The 9671-nt window shown below is 28.8% G+C and overlaps 1 pseudogene; it reads left to right on the plus strand.

Moving 5' to 3' along the window:
* Positions 1-280: 280 nt before the first annotated feature.
* LOC132270557 (wall-associated receptor kinase-like 22) lies at positions 281-7262 on the plus strand (annotated as a pseudogene).
* The last annotated feature ends 2409 nt before the right edge of the window (positions 7263-9671 follow it).

Here is a 9671-nt window from a genome sequence, read left to right on the forward strand (position 1 = left end):
AATCATGATTAATATCATTGTTTTTTTATTTTTTATTTTATTTTCATTAATCAACCAAATAAATGATTAACACTATCCTCTCATTTTTTTTTTTAATTTTTTTTTTTATCATAACTAATATTATTATTTTATTTTATTTTTTTTATTGTACCAAATATAGCCTTAGTTTTCTTAGATTGTATGTGTGCGGGGAAAAAAATATGAAATAGAAAATAATAATAATAATAATGTTGGCAATAACACAATATTGGCGACGACTTGGAATAGTACGTCTACGGACATGGAATGGACAATATTGGCGCCATTATGCAAAGCAAATCATTCTCGCTGCAGAGAAACAATATATGCTTACAACTTAACTAGTTACGGATGCTCTTGTAAGATTGGCTATGAAGGAAACCCGTATTTGTCATATGGATGTCAAGGTATGCATGTCCGTACATATATTAACTAACTACTCAGTCTGCAAGTTCAGTTCAAATACATATACAGATCCTACCTCTCATCTTTGCACACATAAATTATCAATCTGCAATTATATATATATATATATATATATATCCTAGCCATTTGCCTAATACTGAAACATGTCTTGAGCTTTGCATACTTACATATATACTTGGTAAAAATGATCAAAATGTCATTTTATAATTTTAATTAAAAATAATAGAGAATTATCAAAATAAATTTTATTTTTAAATACGAGTAATTAATTTGCAATTTGTTTGAGTAATTACAATTTTAAATATTAATGAAATCAAATGTATTGTTTTTTGGCACATTCAGAATCATGAGCACTAAATTGTATTCTAAGAGTAAAGATTAAAATTTAAAGAGTTAAAAAATTTCACTTAAATAATTATTAACTATGTTATAAATATTAATTTTTGATAAATATTAAAATTCATAATTTTAAACCATTAGTCATAATTGTAAATCCTAATAGGTCAACAACATAAAATAGTAAAAGATAAAAAATAAAACTTATTAAGTAACTATGTATAAAATAGTTCTAACTACTTTTTTGACTTTGGGTGTAAAGTTTTAATAGAATTTTTTATTTATTTTTACTTGGACAAGTTAACTCTAGCTATTTGTGAATGTTGAATTTGTAAATAGCTCAAAAAAAAAAAAAAAAAAAGGAATATGAGACAAATATTGTGAAAAAATCACAAATATAATTGAATTTAATTGTGACTTTGTGTGCTTTGATTCCTACATATAAAATGTAATTACGATAGTATGATTCCTTTCTTAGATTAAGAAAGAATTCGATTTCAAATATAATTATAGATTGAAATTTTCATATAAATTATAAATACATCAAATTAAAAAAATAAATGTTCCAACACAAAAATTTGAAGAATATTGAAAAGAAATATATTGATTTTAATGAACTATATTTTATTTAGTGAGAGATTAAACTTGTAACAGTAGAAAATAACATTATTTTTTGGATTAAATTAAGTAAAATCATATAGAAATAAATAAAACAGAAAATTTGAGACGTACCGAATATTTGAGATTGGCATGATTCATGGTCAAAAAAGCCAGTGGAGGAAATTGAATATATTATTCGATCAAACAAGATGGTCCAGAGTACATAAATGATATGCCATATTGGTGGAAGGAATTCTCTTGTTTAAGAACATCAAGTTTATCTTTAAGTAGAATTTGAGTTCAATTAATAGTTAAAAAAGGAATAAATATTAGTTATTTTATTTAATTCATATAGAAATTATAATAGATGAAGAAATAGGTTGTTAGAAAAGTAAATCGTAGTAGAGAAGAAAATTGGTAGGAAACAAAGAAAATTGGTAGGAAACTTTTAGAGAATGCAAGTAGAAGTTTCTGTTGAAGGAATTGTCTTAACACATTATAATTAGGTATCTTTGTAGTTTTCCTTCGGCTTGCAGATGTTGATCTGCTTTTGCTTTGTTACTGCTTAGGCAGTCTCTGTTTGTCCTATTTGGACCTCCCCGTAAATTCTTTCCTTCTTCTAATATAAGCTTATCTTTTAACTAATAAAATAATAATAATAATATAAATTTATTTTAGTTAGACTTTGCTTATTGATATTTTATTCAAATTATTTTATTAAATTAACTATAAATTAATGATTTGAAATTCTCTAACCCCTTATACTTTTAATAATAGTATATATATATATACCGAACTCTCTAGGTTCTATTTTTTTACTATACAAATTTATAATAAATTAATATAATTAAAATCCTAGTCTAACCCCGGAAAGAGTTGAAATTTATAATAAAATAATATAATTATAATCCTAGCCTAACCCTTCTATCTCTTTTATGTAATAGAAACTCTTTATTCTCTATTTATTTATTTATTATTATTTTTTTGTGAAATCTTATTCTAAACCTTTCTCTCTTTTACGTGATAGAAATCACATCTTTTTAATTTTTCTCTCTTGTATATATATGTATCGAACTCTCTAGGTTTTTTAAAAAAAACTATGCAAATTTATAGTAAAATAATATAATTAGGATTCTATTCTAACCATTCTATCTCTTTTATGTAATAGAAAGTCTTTGTTATTTATTATTTATTATTTTATTTTTATGTAAAATGTATACATTGGTTATATTAAATTATGGGAATATTTTATAAAGAATCCTATTAAAATCTAATAGGAATTCAATTATTAAAATTTTTAATAGGAATTAATTATTAAACTTTTTATAAATTTCCTTGTGTAATTAGATAAACTAAATTATTATTATTATTTTATATATATTTCCTTGCCTAATTCAGTTTCCTTTTATTAAAAAATTCATAACAAATAGGGGATTTGAGTTTTATAGAAATTCTTATAAACACCTTATATTAATTAAAAAATAAAACTCATAATAAATAGGTAATTTATGTTAGAATTTTAAAGAGATAAAAACATTAATTATTAATTAAAATTTTTAATAGTAATTCAATTATTAAACTTTTTAATAGGAATTCATTATTAAACTTTTTATATATTTCCTTGTTTAATTAGAGAAACTAAAGTATTTATTTTCTCTATATATTTCCTTGTCTAATTAGGTTTCCTTTTATTAAAAATCTCATAATAAAAATTTCTTTAATTGTGAAAATTGACTTCTTTTTTTTTTTTTTTTTATTTAACTTTGTGCCTCACTGTATATAATGTTTTGATACTATATTTCTTTCTAATGCTTATTATTTTTTAATTTTTGTTTTTGAAAAGTTAAATCAAATGTATGGATATATAAAAATTAAAAATAAAAAAAAAATTGTATAAAGGCAAACCTTAACACCATTTTTTTTTTTTGGTAGATGTAAATATCACAACTAAATGCAGTCTGTTTAATTCATAAATGTGGTGCCCTTTGGTAATGGTGGTGACTGACCAACATAGCTTCATTTATGCATTCATAATTTTTTGAATTTTTTGGATGAAAAAATTATATGATTTTAATTTGATATTTTAATATAATAAATTTGAGAGTATTTTGGACATTAACAATGATTCTCTATGCATATGTAATTATTTTGTTTAATTCAACCAAAGTGAAAAATAAAGTTTTATAATTGACTAATTTATTGTTTAAGACTTCTAACTGTACTTATGTGTAGTTTCCCAATACTGAAATACTAAAACTCTTTACACTTCTATCTTTTTTATTTTATTTATGTAATAGAAACTCTTTATTATTTATTATTTTATTTTTATATAAAACGTATAAATTGGTTATGGATTAAATTATGGGCATAATTTATAAAGAATCTTATTAAATTTTTTAATAGGAATTCAATTATTAAACTTTTAATAGGAATGAATTATTAACTTTTTATATATTTCCTTGTCTAATTAGAGTTACTAAATTATTTAATGTCTTTATATATTTCCTTGTCTAATTAGGTTTCCTTTTATTAAAAAAAACTCATAATAATTAGGTGGTTTGAGTTTTATAAAAACTCTTATAACATCTTATATTAATTAAAAAATAAAAACTCAAAATAAATAGGTAATTTGTGTTAGAGTTTTATAGAAAAACTTATAAAACTCTTTTTTATATTTTAATTAATAAATATCTTTATATTTAAAAATGCATCAAAAATAAAAAAATAAAAAATGGAAAAAAATTTAAAATTTTTACATACCAACAAGACTCAAAAATATAAATTAAGATTGAACCAAAAAAAAAAAAAAAATACTAATAAAAATTGAAACAAAAATTAACATATAAAAAATTTTCAGCAACAAATTCAAATCAGAATCAAGTCTAACCCAAACTTAAAAAACATTGAAATCCCGAGTCAAAATAATAAATTAAGAATGAACAAAAAAAAAAAAAAAAAACTGGGGAAAAAATTATAATCCAAAATAAACTTACAAAGAGTAAAATAAAAACTAAAGAAAAAAATGATACTTCTGAAAAATAAAAAGTAAAGAAAAAAAATAACAATAATGAGTCAAAGTAATAATAAATTAAGAATGAACCAAAGAAAACCACAATCCATAGTAAACTTACCAAACCAATCACTTCTAAACATCAATTAGAAAGAGAAAAATAAAAATAAAACAAAAGATAATAATAATAATAATTTTTAGAAAAGTAAAGAAAAAAAAATACAACAATCCAAGTTAAACTTACCAAATCAACAACAACTATTGCTTTCTTCTTAATACAACAAATAAAAAACAATAAATTTTGAACCATCCTGCCTTATATCACCTATTCCACTTTTGGAAGATCCTAATTATAAAGACACCAATTAAAACGTGAAAAAATATGCACACCACAAGCCTGATCCAATATGTATATACTAGTTATATGTGATAAAGTTTATAGAAAATAAAATAGGTAATTTGTGGTAGAATTTTATAGAAATTATTTTATTTTCTTTAAATATATTTTCTCTAATTAGATTTCCTTTTATTAAAAAACTCATACTAAATAGAAAAATACCGGTTATACGTGATCGAGTTTTATAGAAAATAAAATAGGTAATAAATTATTTTATTTTCTTTAAATATATCTTGTCTAATTAGATTTTCTTTTATTAAAAACTCATAATAAATAGATAAATACATGTTATATGTGATAGAGTTTTATACAAAATAAAATCGGTAATTTGTGGTAGAGTGTTATAAAAATAGGTAATTTGTGGTAGAGTTTAATTTATAGAAATTATTTTATTTTCTTTAAATATATCCTTGTCTAATTAGATTTTTTTTTTATTAAAAAACTCATAATAAGTAGATAAAGAGGTAATTTGTGTTACAATTCTATATAAACTCTTTTAAAAATTCTTTTTGTATCAATTAATAAATATATTTTTATATTAATAAAGAAATACTAAAATACTAAACTCTTTACACTTTTAATAATAATCTACAGATATAAATATAACTGCTTTGTGATGTATTTGTGTCAACTAGGCAAGGGACAAATATACAAATTAGTAGGCTAACTATTTTTTTCCCTTAAATTCCCTTAATTATTTAGTTATTGATGAATGTGCAGGACCTTCAGTGGACAACAAGAAAATTCGAATTATTATCATAGGTATGCCCCTTATTTCACACAAATGCCACATGTCCCTAATAAAGTCAAAACAATTGTTCTACCAAGTTACGACCAAAACCGAGACAGTAATTCCATAACACCATTTTTATGTAAATATTGAATTTCGTCATTCAATAGAGATATGTGGTCCGAAAATATTGAAGAAGAATCAGAAACTACACAACTTCCTCCTTCCCAAATTGAAAGGGACACTTATTTTGAAACATCTCAAAATTGAAAGGGAAAATACTTTAAAGTTCCTAAATTTTGAAATTTAGAAAAATACTTTAAAACTCTCGTATTCCTAAATTTTGAAAATTAATAATGTCTGTCTTTAAATTTTTTCAAAGGTTAGTTTAAGTGTTTGAAATGGGCCATCCATTAATTGCATATACACTTAAAAATTGGAGTCCCCAAAAGGTATATGATTTGGAAATGTCGTGAGTAATTAAATTGAAGCATAAACTGTTTAGGTTGATAAAATGACATTTTCCAACTGAGTTTTGCAGGTATTAGTACGGGTGTAATTGGAATTCTACTTCTACTTGGTGCTACATGGTGGTTGTATAAATTTGTGAGAAGGAGAAAGGAATTCATGCTCAAAGAAAAATTCTTTAAACGAAACCGGGGACTGCTATTGCAACAACAATTGTCTTCGAGTGATCAAGATAATATTGAGAAAAACAAGTTGCTTAGTTCAAAGGAGTTGGAAAACGCCACTGACCACTTTAACGAGAACCGAATCCTTGGTCAAGGAGGGCAAGGCACTTTATATAAAGGGATGTTGACTGATGGCAGAATTGTTGCAGTTAAAAAGTCCAAGATAGTGGATGAAGGTAACCTTGAACAATTTATTAATGAGGTGGTTATTCTATCACAAATTAACCATAGGAATGTGGTTAAGCTGCATGGGTGTTGTTTGGAGGCACAAGTTCCCTTACTGGTTTATGAATACATTCCCAATGGAACCCTTTACCAGTATATCCATGAGCAAAATGAAGAGTTTCCACTTACTTGGGATATTCATGTTCAGATTGCTGCAGAAGTTTCAGGAGCTCTTGCCTATTTGCATTCAGCAACTTCCATACCCATTTATCATCGAGATATCAAATCCACAAATATTTTGTTGGACGAGAAATTTAGAGCAAAATTGTCAGATTTTGGGACTTCAAAATCAGTTGCTGTTGATCAAACTCATATGACCACGTTAGTACAGGGACTTTTGGATACTTGGACCCGGAGTACTTCCAATCAAGCCAGTTTACAGAAAAAAGTGATGTTTATAGCTTTGGAGTAGTTCTTGTTGAGCTTTTAACTGGACAAAAACCTATCTCAACAACCAGATCAGAAGAACGACGAAGTTTGGCAACATATTTCATGTTGAAAATGAAGGAGAACCGTTCATTTGACATTCTTGATGCCCGAGTTTCTAAAGAGGGTGGGAGAGAAGAGATAATGCGGGTCGCAAATCTTGCCAAAAGATGCTTGAACTTGAGTGGGAGAAAAAGGCCTACAATGAAAGAAGTTGCTGTTGAATTGGATGCAATTAGAATGTCACATGGAGTATCCCCTATCCAACAAAATTATGAAGAGGATGAATATGCAGTAATTGAAGTCACAGGGCCTTGGGATGTCGCTTCAACTTCAACGGGGCCTCCCTTGGAGAGTAGTGTATCATTATCACTAGATGTCCAACCTTTGTTATTTAAGTAATCAGGATTTTTACGAATGTTTCTTTGTTTGTTTATTTAATCATCACCTTATATCTACTTGTGCTTGTGTTATTTAAGAAATTGTGATATGTTTGTCTGTAACAAATTTTAAATTTTAAATTATATATATTATACTTTGGTTGGTTCTGTTGCTTAATGTGCACATTGAAGACTAACATCATCCATTGCATGAAGTAGGGGTGACCATTCGTGTTTACAGGTCATAATCATGTCGTATTGACTTAAGGGTATTTTACTAAATAGGAAAACCCAAACACGACCTATTTAATAATCATATCAGGAATCTTGAACACTAACCCGACGTTGCATGTGTTAATCTATTTAGTGACATGTTTATTAAAAGGGGAAAGTGCAGAAAACACCCCTGAAGTATACTTTTTGTAGCATTTTTACCCCCTATTTGAAAAAGTGTGCAATAAACACCCCTAATCTTTTGAAATTGTGCAAAATTACCCCTCTGTGTAATAAAAACCCCTAAATTATTGATGTAATACCCATTTTGCCCTTTTAGTCTTCCCAAAATACCCCTTCTTCTCTCTCTACTCTCTGCCCAAAGTTCCTTCCACCACCGTCAAATCATGAGGGAAGCAGCAGAGTTCTCAGCGTTTCTTACGCTGGACTTCTCATCTCCTACCATATGAACATACAAATCTCCTTTCATGGGCAAAACCCCGACCCACTTCTTTCTCTCTACTCTCTGCTGTGAGTTCATCATCACAGCCCGTTGCTCACTGGCCGTCGATTCAGTCCAGCCCTCCACCGGCCGAGCTCTCCTTGCCGTTCTCCATCTCTTGCTCGCCGCCACCACCTCCATCACTGCCATCACCTTCCTAGCCGTGCACATCCATCATTGCCATCAATATTAATCATCACTTCCATCACGCCGTGAGCCGCCATCTTCATCACGGCTGAGTTCAGTCTAGCTGATTCCGTCGCCCCTTGCTCATAACCGCCGTGAGATCTCGTTGGCCGCCTGCCTATCGCCGGATCCATAGTCGCCGGTGGGTTCTTCTCCATCCACCAAGCTTCTTCTTCATGGCTAGATTCACAACAGTGAAGATGAGTTTGGAAGGGCAGCGATAACTGTTAGTGTGGTCCAAAGTCCAAACCAGGCGTTTGACACAACGAGCTTCTTCAACAAGAGACCATCAACGACTTTAAGCACTTCAACGATGACGATGCCTTTGATCTCCGCCGCGATACGACAACGTACGCTCTTACTTCCACTACCATCGCCACTATTGCTCAGTCTGCTCCCTATTTTCGCTGTCGAGCACATCGTAGCAGTGGGCAAAGGATATGCAACGACGAAATCCTGTTACGAGCCGGTCTTCACTTTTTCGAAACTCACCGCCGTTTAGAGCAGCGCATCTTCTAAACTCACCACCGTTTATGTAAGAAAAAGGCCCACTGTTTTTCACCGCTGTTCTCGTCGTGGGTCTAGGCGAATGAATCAGAGTGTTGGTTTGGAATAATTGCAGATTGAATAGCCGAGCATAAAACGACAACAATGAATTGAGTCAAGACGAGATGACAACAATGAAAGGAGTAGCAGGACTGAACTTACCGATGAGTCGCGGGACTATATTTATCGGTGAGCATGGAGGACTTGTTTTTTCGGGCGAGCATGGACTGTTGATTGCGATGAACGGCGATGAAGCGGACGGAACCAGTGATGAAGCACTAAGCCTACCGAAATGGCGGCAGCGAGCATCAATTGTAATAGTCGCGACTCCAACGACGATGTGAGTTCAACAACGATCAAAGATGAATCGGCGGCAGTAAGGATGAACGAATAACTGAATCGGTGGTGCACTAAATGTCAACGGCACCGAAGACGGTGATGATTGCGACAACTTGTTCAATTCTTCAATTGAATTCTGTAATTGGGTTTTGGGAAATTGTTAATTTTTTTCTATTCATTTTATTGGAGTTGAAGATGTTTTGGTTTGGTTTTTTTTATTTTTTATTTATTTAACTTCTGGTGCGTTGCTTTGGGTACCCTTTTAGTAAATTCACAAAATATTATTATTTTTATATATTTTATAAAATTTATAAATAAGGGCATTTTAGTCCAATATTATCTTAAATGTCTAAGAAGGACCTATTTGCACAAATGTCATAGTTTAGGGGTGTTTTTTGCCCGTGAGAGGTGCAATATGCATAGTAAGCATACTTTAGGGGTGTTTTCTGCACTTCACCCTTATTAAAATGAGATATGTAATACTCAATATAGCAATAAATATTAGAAAAAAATGTAATTCTCAATTAACCCGAATATTCAAAGTAAGAAGAAAAATATTTTATGCTCTATAGCCAAGTAGATAAAATACAAATCTTTAAGTAAAAATCACTAGTCAAGGTTTATATTGAAATGATTTATATGTCC

Source organism: Cornus florida, unplaced genomic scaffold (genome assembly GCF_030987335.1).
Source record: "Cornus florida cultivar Cherokee Brave unplaced genomic scaffold, ASM3098733v1 CherokeeBrave_3.0.0_Hap2_Chr01, whole genome shotgun sequence".
In the NCBI taxonomy this organism is placed as follows: domain Eukaryota; kingdom Viridiplantae; phylum Streptophyta; class Magnoliopsida; order Cornales; family Cornaceae; genus Cornus; species Cornus florida.